We start from the raw sequence: 12,375 nt of genomic DNA, 5'->3' as shown, positions 1-12,375 counted from the left end.
GTTCATCTAGCACAAACCGAAAGTTTGGAGGAGAAACTTTTCCTCTGAATTCTCAGTGTTTTTCCTACTGCCGGTTTGAAGTTACTGCAGTTTTCACTGTAAAACCGAGTTGGAGCTAGTACCTTCCAATATATATGTATTTAGTGGAGTTTGCAACTGAAAAGAAATTTTTGTTCCCAACAAGCTAGATGAAGTACGGCTTTCACACACTCTTATCTCTCAGAACTGAACATGTGGAGAGACGTTCGTTCATCTAGCACAAAGGGAACGGGTTGCAGGAGAAACATTTACTCTGGTTTCTCAGTCTGTTTCCTACTGCCGTTTTGAAGTTCCTGCAGTTTTCACTGTAAACCAGATTTGGAGCTAGTACCTCCCAATATATATGTATGGAGTGGAGTTTGCAACTGAAAAGAAACTTTGTGTTCCGAAAAAGCTAGCTGAAGTACGGCTTTAACACACAATAATCTCCGAGAATTCAGCATGTTGAGAGACGTTCGTTCATCTAGCACAAATGGAACGGGTTGCAGGTGACACTTTTTCTCTGGTTTCTCAGTCTGTATCCTAGTGCCGGTTTGAAGTTCCTGCAGTTATCACTGTAAAACCGAGTTGGAGCTAGTACCTCCCCATAAATATTTATTGAGTGGAGTTTGCAACTGAAAAGAAACTTTGTGTTCTCAACAAGCTAGCTGAAGCAAGGCTTTCACACACATTTATCTGTGAGAATTGACCTTGTGGAGAGACGTTCGTTCATCTAGCAGAAAGAGAACGGGTTGCAGGAGAAACTTTTACTGTGGTTTCTCAGTCTGCTTCCTACTGCCGTTTTGAAGTTCCTGCAGTTTTCACTGTAAAACCGAGTTGGAGCTAGTACCTCCCCATATATATGTATGGAGTGGAGTTTGCAACTGAAAAGAAACTTTGTGTTCCCAACAAGCTATGTGAAGGACGGCTTTCACACACACTTATCTCTCAGAACTGAGCATGTGGAGAGACGTTCGTTCATCTAGCGCAAAGGGAACGGGCTGCAGGGGGAACTTTTACTCTGGTTTCTCAGTCTGTTTCCTGTGCCGTTTTGAATTTCCTGCAGTTTTCACTGTAAAACCGAGTTGGAGGTAGTACGTCCCCATATATATGTATGGAGTGGAATTTGCAACTGAATAGAAACTTTGTGTTCCCAACAAGCTAGGTGAAGGACGGCTTTCACACACACTTACCTCTCAGATCTGAGCACGTGGAGAGTCGTTCGTTCATCTAGCACAAACCGAAAGTTTGGAGGAGAAACTTTTCCTCTGAATTCTCAGTGTTTTTCCTACTGCCGGTTTGAAGTTACTGCAGTTTTCACTGTAAAACCGAGTTGGAGCTAGTACCTTCCAATATATATGTATGGAGTGGAGTTTGCAACTGAAAAGAAATTTTTGTTCCCAACAAGCTAGATGAAGTACGGCTTTCACACACTCTTATCTCTCAGAACTGAACATGTGGAGAGACGTTCGTTCATCTAGCACAAAGGGAACGGGTTGCAGGAGAAACATTTACTCTGGTTTCTCAGTCTGTTTCCTACTGCCGTTTTGAAGTTCCTGCAGTTTTCACTGTAAACCAGATTTGGAGCTAGTACCTCCCAATATATATGTATGGAGTGGAGTTTGCAACTGAAAAGAATCTTTGTGTTCCCAAAAAGCTAGGTGAAGTACGGCTTTAACACACAATAATCTCCGAGAATTCAGCATGTGGAGAGACGTTCGTTCATCTAGCACAAATGGAACGGGTTGCAGGTGACACTTTTTCTCTGGTTTCTCAGTCTGTATCCTAGTGCCGGTTTGAAGTTCCTGTAGTTATCACTGTAAAACCGAGTTGGAGCTAGTACCTCCCCATAAATATTTATGGATTGGAGTTTGCAACTGTAAAGAAACTTTGTGTTCCCACCAAATAGTTGAAGGACGGCTTTCACACAAACATATCTCTCAGAAATGAGCATGTGGAGAGACGTTCGTTCAACTAGCACAAAGGGAACAGGTTGCAGGAGAAACTTTTACTCTGGTTTCTCAGTCTGTTTCCCAGTGCCGGTTTGAAGTTCCTGCAGTTTTCACTGTAAAACCGAGTTGGAGCTAGTACCTCCCCATATATATGTATGGAGTGGAGTTTGCAACTGAAAAGAAACTTTGTGTTCTCAACAAGCTAGCTGAAGCAAGGCTTTCACACACATTTATCTGTGAGAATTGACCTTGTGGAGAGACGTTCGTTCATCTAGCACAAAGGGAACGGGTTGCAGGAGAAACTTTTACTGTGGTTTCTCAGTCTGCTTCCTACTGCCGTTTTGAAGTTCCTGCAGTTTTCACTGTAAAACCGAGTTGGAGCTAGTACCTCCCCATATATATGTATGGAGTGGAGTTTGCAACTGAAAAGAAACTTTGTGTTCCCAACAAGCTATGTGAAGGACGGCTTTCACACACACTTATCTCTCAGAACTGAGCATGTGGAGAGACGTTCGTTCATCTAGCGCAAAGGGAACGGGCTGCAGGGGGAACTTTTACTCTGGTTTCTCAGTCTGTTTCCTGTGCCGTTTTGAATTTCCTGCAGTTTTCACTGTAAAACCGAGTTGGAGGTAGTACCTCCCCATATATATATAAGGAGTGGATTTTGCAACTGAAAAGAAACATTGTGTTCCCACCAACTAAGTGAAGGACGGCTTTCACACACACTTATCTTTCAGAACTGAGCATGTGGAGAGACGTTCGTTCATCTAGCTCAAAGGGAACGTGTTGCAGGAGAAACTTTTACTATGGTTTCTCAGTCTGTTTCCTAGTGCCGGTTTGAAGTTCCTGCAGTTTTCACTGTAAAACCGAGTTGGAGGTAGAACGTCCCCATATATATGTATGGAGTGGAATTTGCAACTGAATAGAAACTTTGTGTTTCCAACAAGATAAGTGAAGGACGGCTTTCACACACACTTACCTCTCAGATCTGAGCACGTGGAGAGTCGTTCGTTCATCTAGCACAAACCGAAAGTTTGGAGGAGAAACTTTTCCTCTGATTTCTCAGTGTTTTTCCTACTGCCGGTTTGAAGTTACTGCAGTTTTCACTGTAAAACCGAGTTGGATCTAGTACCTTCCAATATATATGTATGGAGTGGAGTTTGCAACTGAAAAGAAACTTTTTGTTCCCAACAAGCTAGATGAAGTACGGCTTTCACACACTCTTTTCTCTCAGAACTGAGCATGTGGAGAGGCGTTCGTTCATCTAGCACAAAGGGAACGGGTTGCAGGAGAAACATTTACTCTGGTTTCTCAGTCTGTTTCCTACTGCCGTTTTGAAGTTCCTGCAGTTTTCACTGTAAACCAGATTTGGAGCTAGTACCTCCCAATATATATGTATGGAGTGGAGTTTGCAACTGAAAAGAAACTTTGTGTTCCCAAAAAGCTAGGTGAAGTACGGCTTTAACACACAATAATCTCCGAGAATTCAGCATGTGGAGAGACGTTCGTTCATCTAGCACAAATGGAACGGGTTGCAGGAGACACTTTTTCTCTGGTTTCTCAGTCTGTATCCTAGTGCCAGTTTGAAGTTCCTACAGTTATCACTGTAAAACCGAGTTGGAGCTAGTACCTCACCATAAATATTTATGGAGTGGAGTTTGCAACTGTAAAGAAACTTTGTGTTCCCACCAACTAGTTGAAGGACGGCTTTCACACTAAAATATCTCTCAGAACTGAGCATGTGGAGAGACGTTCGTTCAACTAGCAAAAGGGAACAGGTTGCAGGAGAAACTTTTACTCTGGTTTCTCAGTCTGTTTCCCTGTGCCGGTTTGAAGTTCCTGCAGTTTTCACTGTAAAACCGAGTTGGAGCTAGTACCTCCCCATATATATGTATGGAGTGGAGTTTGCAACTGAAAAGAAACTTTGTGTTCTCAACAAGCTAGGTGAAGCACGGCTTTCACACACATTTATCTCTGAGAATTGACCTTGTGGAGAGACGTTCGTTCATCTAGCACAAAGGGAACGGGTTGCAGGAGAAACTTTTACTGTGGTTTCTCAGTCTGTTTCCTAGTGCCGGTTTGAAGTTCCTGCAGTTTTCACTGTAAAACCGAGTTGGAGCTAGTACCTTCCAATATATATGTATGGAGTGGAGTTTGCAACTGAAAAGAAACTTTTTGTTCCCAACAAGCTAGATGAAGTATGGCTTTCACACACTCTTATCTCTCAGAACTGAGCATGTGGAGAGACGTTCGTTCATCTAGCACAAAGGGAACGGGTTGCAGGAGAAACATTTACTCTGGTTTCTCAGTCTGTTTCCTACTGCCGTTTTGAAGTTCCTGCAGTTTTCACTGTAAAACCGAGTTGGAGGTAGTACCTCCCCATATATATATAAGGAGTGGATTTTGGAACTGAAAAGAAACATTGTGTTCCCACCAACTAAGTGAAGGACGGCTTTCACACACACTTATCTTTCAGAACTGAGCATGTGGAGAGACGTTCGTTCATCTAGCACAAAGGGAACGTGTTGCAGGAGAAACTTTTACTATGGTTTCTCAGTCTGTTTCCTAGTGCCGGTTTGAAGTTCCTGCAGTTTTCACTGTAAAACCGAGTTGGAGGTAGTACGTCCCCATATATATGTATGGAGTGGAATTTGCAACTGAATAGAAACTTTGTGTTCCCAACAAGCTAGGTGAAGGACGGCTTTCACACACACTTACCTCTCAGATCTGAGCACGTGGAGAGTCGTTCGTTCATCTAGCACAAACCGAAAGTTTGGAGGAGAAACTTTTCCTCTGAATTCTCAGTGTTTTTCCTACTGCCGGTTTGAAGTTACTGCAGTTTTCACTGTAAAACCGAGTTGGAGCTTGTACCTTCCAATATATATGTATGGAGTGGAGTTTGCAACTGAAAAGAAATTTTTGTTCCCAACAAGCTAGATGAAGTACGGCTTTCACACACTCTTATCTCTCAGAACTGAACATGTGGAGAGACGTTCGTTCATCTAGCACAAAGGGAACGGGTTGCAGGAGAAACATTTACTCTGGTTTCTCAGTCTGTTTCCTACTGCCGTTTTGAAGTTCCTGCAGTTTTCACTGTAAACCAGATTTGGAGCTAGTACCTCCCAATATATATGTATGGAGTGGAGTTTGCAACTGAAAAGAATCTTTGTGTTCCCAAAAAGCTAGGTGAAGTACGGCTTTAACACACAATAATCTCCGAGAATTCAGCATGTGGAGAGACGTTCGTTCATCTAGCACAAATGGAACGGGTTGCAGGTGACACTTTTTCTCTGGTTTCTCAGTCTGTATCCTAGTGCCGGTTTGAAGTTCCTGTAGTTATCACTGTAAAACCGAGTTGGAGCTAGTACCTCCCCATAAATATTTATGGATTGGAGTTTGCAACTGTAAAGAAACTTTGTGTTCCCACCAAATAGTTGAAGGACGGCTTTCACACAAACATATCTCTCAGAAATGAGCATGTGGAGAGACGTTCGTTCAACTAGCACAAAGGGAACAGGTTGCAGGAGAAACTTTTACTCTGGTTTCTCAGTCTGTTTCCCAGTGCCGGTTTGAAGTTCCTGCAGTTTTCACTGTAAAACCGAGTTGGAGCTAGTACCTCCCCATATATATGTATGGAGTGGAGTTTGCAACTGAAAAGAAACTTTGTGTTCTCAACAAGCTAGCTGAAGCAAGGCTTTCACACACATTTATCTGTGAGAATTGACCTTGTGGAGAGACGTTCGTTCATCTAGCACAAAGGGAACGGGTTGCAGGAGAAACTTTTACTGTGGTTTCTCAGTCTGCTTCCTACTGCCGTTTTGAAGTTCCTGCAGTTTTCACTGTAAAACCGAGTTGGAGCTAGTACCTCCCCATATATATGTATGGAGTGGAGTTTGCAACTGAAAAGAAACTTTGTGTTCCCAACAAGCTATGTGAAGGACGGCTTTCACACACACTTATCTCTCAGAACTGAGCATGTGGAGAGACGTTCGTTCATCTAGCGCAAAGGGAACGGGCTGCAGGGGGAACTTTTACTCTGGTTTCTCAGTCTGTTTCCTGTGCCGTTTTGAATTTCCTGCAGTTTTCACTGTAAAACCGAGTTGGAGGTAGTACCTCCCCATATATATATAAGGAGTGGATTTTGCAACTGAAAAGAAACATTGTGTTCCCACCAACTAAGTGAAGGACGGCTTTCACACACACTTATCTTTCAGAACTGAGCATGTGGAGAGACGTTCGTTCATCTAGCACAAAGGGAACGTGTTGCAGGAGAAACTTTTACTATGGTTTCTCAGTCTGTTTCCTAGTGCCGGTTTGAAGTTCCTGCAGTTTTCACTGTAAAACCGAGTTGGAGGTAGAACGTCCCCATATATATGTATGGAGTGGAATTTGCAACTGAATAGAAACTTTGTGTTTCCAACAAGATAAGTGAAGGACGGCTTTCACACACACTTACCTCTCAGATCTGAGCACGTGGAGAGTCGTTCGTTCATCTAGCACAAACCGAAAGTTTGGAGGAGAAACTTTTCCTCTGATTTCTCAGTGTTTTTCCTACTGCCGGTTTGAAGTTACTGCAGTTTTCACTGTAAAACCGAGTTGGATCTAGTACCTTCCAATATATATGTATGGAGTGGAGTTTGCAACTGAAAAGAAACTTTTTGTTCCCAACAAGCTAGATGAAGTACGGCTTTCACACACTCTTTTCTCTCAGAACTGAGCATGTGGAGAGGCGTTCGTTCATCTAGCACAAAGGGAACGGGTTGCAGGAGAAACATTTACTCTGGTTTCTCAGTCTGTTTCCTACTGCCGTTTTGAAGTTCCTGCAGTTTTCACTGTAAACCAGATTTGGAGCTAGTACCTCCCAATATATATGTATGGAGTGGAGTTTGCAACTGAAAAGAAACTTTGTGTTCCCAAAAAGCTAGGTGAAGTACGGCTTTAACACACAATAATCTCCGAGAATTCAGCATGTGGAGAGACGTTCGTTCATCTAGCACAAATGGAACGGGTTGCAGGAGACACTTTTTCTCTGGTTTCTCAGTCTGTATCCTAGTGCCAGTTTGAAGTTCCTACAGTTATCACTGTAAAACCGAGTTGGAGCTAGTACCTCACCATAAATATTTATGGAGTGGAGTTTGCAACTGTAAAGAAACTTTGTGTTCCCACCAACTAGTTGAAGGACGGCTTTCACACTAAAATATCTCTCAGAACTGAGCATGTGGAGAGACGTTCGTTCAACTAGCAAAAGGGAACAGGTTGCAGGAGAAACTTTTACTCTGGTTTCTCAGTCTGTTTCCCTGTGCCGGTTTGAAGTTCCTGCAGTTTTCACTGTAAAACCGAGTTGGAGCTAGTACCTCCCCATATATATGTATGGAGTGGAGTTTGCAACTGAAAAGAAACTTTGTGTTCTCAACAAGCTAGGTGAAGCACGGCTTTCACACACATTTATCTCTGAGAATTGACCTTGTGGAGAGACGTTCGTTCATCTAGCACAAAGGGAACGGGTTGCAGGAGAAACTTTTACTGTGGTTTCTCAGTCTGTTTCCTAGTGCCGGTTTGAAGTTCCTGCAGTTTTCACTGTAAAACCGAGTTGGAGCTAGTACCTCCCCATATATATGTATGGAGTGGAGTTTGCAACTGAAAAGAAACTTTGTGTTCCCAACAAGCTAGGTGAAGGGCGGCTTTCACACACACTTATCACTCAGAACTTAGCATGTGGAGAGACGTTCGTTCATCTAGCTCAAAGGGAACGGGCTGCAGGAGCAATTTTTACTCTGGTTTCTCAGTCTGTTTCCTAGTGCCGGTTTGAAGTTCCTGCAGTTTTCACTGTAAAACCGAGTTGGAGCTATTACCTCCCGATATATATGTATGGAGTGGAGTTGGCAAGTGAAAAGAATCTTTGTGTTCCCAAGGAGCTATTTGAGGACGGCTTTCACACACACTTATCTCTCAGAACTGAGCATGTGGAGAGACGTTCGTTCATCTGGCACAAAGGGAACGGGTTGCAGGAGAAACATTTACTCTGGTTTCTCAGTCTGTTTCCTAGTGCCGGTTTGAAGTTCCTGCAGTTTTCACTGTAAAACCGAGTTGGAGCTAGTACCTTCCAATATATATGTATGGATTGGTGTTTGCAATTGAAAAGAAACTTTGTGTTCCCAACAAGATAGGTGAAGGACGGCTTCCACACACACTTACCTCTCAGAACTGAGCATGTGGAGAGACGTTCGTTCATCTAGCACAAAGGGAACGGGATGCAGGAGAAACTTTTACTGTGGTTTCTCAATCTGTTTCCTACTGCCGGTTTGAAGTTCCTGCAGTTTTCACTGTAAAACCGAGTTGGAGCTAGTACCTCCCCATATATATGTATGGAGTGGAGTTTGCAACTGAAAAGAAACTTTGTGTTCCCAACAAGCTAGGTGAAGGACGGCTTTCACACACACTTATCTCTCAGAACTGAGCATGTGGAGAGAAGTTCGTTCATCTAGCGCAAAAAGAACGGGCTGCAGGGGGAACTTTTACTCTGGTTTCTCAGTCTGTTTCCTGTGCCGTTTTGAATTTCCTGCAGTTTTCACTGTAAAACCGAGTTGGAGGTAGTACCTCCCCATATATATATAAGGAGTGGATTTTGCAACTGAAAAGAAACATTGTGTTCCCACCAACTAAGTGAAGGACGGCTTTCACACACACTTATCTCTCAGAACTGATCATGTGGAGAGACGATCGTTCATCTAGCACAAAGGGAACGTGTTGCAGGAGAAACTTTTACTATGGTTTCTCAGTCTGTTTCCTAGTGCCGGTTTGAAGTTCCTGCAGTTTTCACTGTAAAACCGAGTTGGAGGTAGTACGTCCCCATATATATGTATGGAGTGGAATTTGCAACTGAATAGAAACTTTGTGTTCCCAACAAGCTAGTTGAAGGACGGCTTTCACACACACTTACCTCTCAGATCTGAGCACGTGGAGAGTCGTTCGTTCATCTAGCACAAACCGAAAGTTTGGAGGAGAAACTTTTTCTCTGAATTCTCAGTGTTTTTCCTACTGCCGTTTTGAAGTTACTGCAGTTTTCACTGTAAAACCGAGTTGGAGCTAGTACCTTCCAATATATATGTATGGAGTGGAGTTTGCAACTGAAAAGAAATTTATGTTCCCAACAAGCTAGATGAAGTACGGCTTTCACACACTCTTATCTCTCAGAACTGAACATGTGGAGAGACGTTCGTTCATCTAACACAAAGGGAACGGGTTGCAGGAGAAACATTTACTCTGGTTTCTCAGTCTGTTTCCTACTGCCGTTTTGAAGTTCCTGCAGTTTTCACTGTAAACCAGATTTGGAGCTAGTACCTCCCAATATATATGTATGGAGTGGAGTTTGCAACTGAAAAGAAACTTTGTGTTCCCAAAAAGCTAGGTGAAGTACGGCTTTAACACACAATAATCTCCGAGAATTCAGCATGTGGAGAGACGTTCGTTCATCTAGCACAAATGGAACGGGTTGCAGGTGACACTTTTTCTCTGGTTTCTCAGTCTGTATCCTAGTGCAGGTTTGAAGTTCCTGCAGTTATCACTGTAAAACCGAGTTGGAGCTAGTACCTCCCCATAAATAATTATGGAGTGGAGTTTGCAACTGTAAAGAAACTTTGTGTTCCCACCAAATAGTTGAAGGACGGCTTTCACACAAACATATCTCTCAGAACTGAGCATGTGGAGAGACGTTCGTTCAACTAGCACAAAGGGAACAGGTTGCAGGAGAAACTTTTACTCTGGTTTCTCAGTCTGTTTCCCAGCGCCGGTTTGAAGTTCCTGCAGTTTTCACTGTAAAACCGAGTTGGAGCTAGTACCTCCCCATATATATGTATGGAGTGGAGTTTGCAACTGAAAAGAAACTTTGTGTTCTCAACAAGCTAGCTGAAGCAAGGCTTTCACACACATTTATCTGTGAGAATTGACCTTGTGGAGAGACGTTCGTTCATCTAGCACAAAGGGAACGGGTTGCAGGAGAAACTTTTACTGTGGTTTCTCAGTCTGCTTCCTACTGCCGTTTTGAAATTCCTGCAGTTTTCACTGTAAAACCGAGTTGGAGCTAGTACCTCCCCATATATATGTATGGAGTGGAGTTTGCAACTGAAAAGAAACTTTGTGTTCCCAACAAGCTATGTGAAGGACGGCTTTCACACACACTTATCTCTCAGAACTGAGCATGTGGAGAGACGTTCGTTCATCTAGCGCAAAGGGAACGGGCTGCAGGGGGAACTTTTACTCTGGTTTCTCAGTCTGTTTCCTGTGCCGTTTTGAATTTCCTGCAGTTTTCACTGTAAAACCGAGTTGGAGGTAGTACCTCCCTATATATATATAAGGAGTGGATTTTGGAACTGAAAAGAAACATTGTGTTCCCACCAACTAAGTGAAGGACGGCTTTCACACACACTTATCTTTCAGAACTGAGCATGTGGAGAGACGTTCGTTCATCTAGCACAAAGGGAACGTGTTGCAGGAGAAACTTTTACTATGGATTCTCAGTCTGTTTCCTAGTGCCGGTTTGAAGTTCCTGCAGTTTTCACTGTAAAACCGAGTTGGAGGTAGTACGTCCCCATATATATGTATGGAGTGGAATTTGCAACTGAATAGAAACTTTGTGTTCCCAACAAGCTAGTTGAAGGACGGCTTTCACACACACTTACCTCTCAGATCTGAGCACGTGGAGAGTCGTTCGTTCATCTAGCACAAACCGAAAGTTTGGAGGAGAAACTTTTCCTCTGATTTCTCAGTGTTTTTCCTACTGCCGGTTTGAAGTTACTGCAGTTTTCACTGTAAAACCGTGTTGGAGCTAGTACCTTCCAATATATATGTATGGAGTGGAGTTTGCAACTGAAAAGAAACTTTTTGTTCCCAACAAGCTAGATGAAGTATGGCTTTCACACACTCTTATCTCTCAGAACTGAGCATGTGGATAGACGTTCGTTCATCTAGCAAAAAAGGAACGGGTTGCAGGAGAAACATTTACTCTGGTTTCTCAGTCTGTTTCCTACTGCCGTTTTGAAGTTCCTGCAGTTTTCACTGTAAACCAGATTTGGAGCTAGTACCTCCCAATATATATGTATGGAGTGGAGTTTGCAACTGAAAAGAAACTTTGTGTTCCCAAAAAGCTAGGTGAAGTACGGCTTTAACACACAATAATCTCCGAGAATTCAGCATGTGGAGAGACGTTCGTTCATCTAGCACAAATGGAACGGGTTGCAGGAGACTCTTTTTCTCTGGTTTCTCAGTCTATATCCTAGTGCCAGTTTGAAGTTCCTGCAGTTTTCACTGTAAAACCGAGTTGGAGCTAGTACCTCCCCATATATATGTATGGAGTGGAGATTGCAACTGAAAAGAAACTTTGTGTTCTCAACAAGCTAGCTGAAGCAAGGCTTTCACACACATTTATCTGTGAGAATTGACCTTGTGGAGAGACGTTCGTTCATCTAGCACAAAGGGAACGTGTTGCAGGAGAAACTTTTACTGTGGTTTCTCAGTCTGCTTCCTACTGCCGTTTTGAAATTCCTGCAGTTTTCACTGTAAAACCGAGTTGGAGCTAGTACCTCCCCATATATATGTATGGAGTGGAGTTTGCAACTGAAAAGAAACTTTGTGTTCCCAACAAGCTATGTGAAGGACGGCTTTCACACACACTTATCTCTCAGAACTGAGCATGTGGAGAGACGTTCGTTCATCTAGCGCAAAGGGAACGGGCTGCACGGGGAACTTTTACTCTGGTTTCTCAGTCTGTTTCCTGTGCCGTTTTGAATTTCCTGCAGTTTTCACTGTAAAACCGAGTTGGAGGTAGTACCTCCCTATATATATATAAGGAGTGGATTTTGGAACTGAAAAGAAACATTGTGTTCCCACCAACTAAGTGAAGGACGGCTTTCACACACACTTATCTTTCAGAACTGAGCATGTGGAGAGACGTTCGTTCATCTAGCACAAAGGGAACGTGTTGCAGGAGAAACTTTTACTATGGATTCTCAGTCTGTTTCCTAGTGCCGGTTTGAAGTTCCTGCAGTTTTCACTGTAAAACCGAGTTGGAGGTAGTACGTCCCCATATATATGTATGGAGTGGAGTTTGCAACTGTAAAGAATCTTTGTGTTCCCACCAACTAGTTGAAGGACGGCTTTCACACTAAAATATCTCTCAGAACTGAGCATGTGGAGAGACGTTCGTTCAACTAGCAAAAGGGAACAGGTTGCAGGAGAAACTTTTACTCTGGTTTCTCAGTCTGTTTCCCTGTGCCGGTTTGAAGTTCCTGCAGTATTCACTGTAAAACAGAGTTGGAGCTAGTACCTCCCCATATATATGTATGGAGTGGAGTTTGCAACTGAAAAGAAACTTTGTGTTCCCAACAAGCTAGGTGAAGGACGGCTTTCA

This window comes from Camelus bactrianus, chromosome 8 (genome assembly GCF_048773025.1).
Source record: "Camelus bactrianus isolate YW-2024 breed Bactrian camel chromosome 8, ASM4877302v1, whole genome shotgun sequence".
Classification (NCBI taxonomy): Eukaryota; Metazoa; Chordata; class Mammalia; order Artiodactyla; family Camelidae; genus Camelus; species Camelus bactrianus.
The sequence above is the reverse complement of the archived record's forward strand: the minus strand, read 5'-3'. Positions refer to the sequence as shown.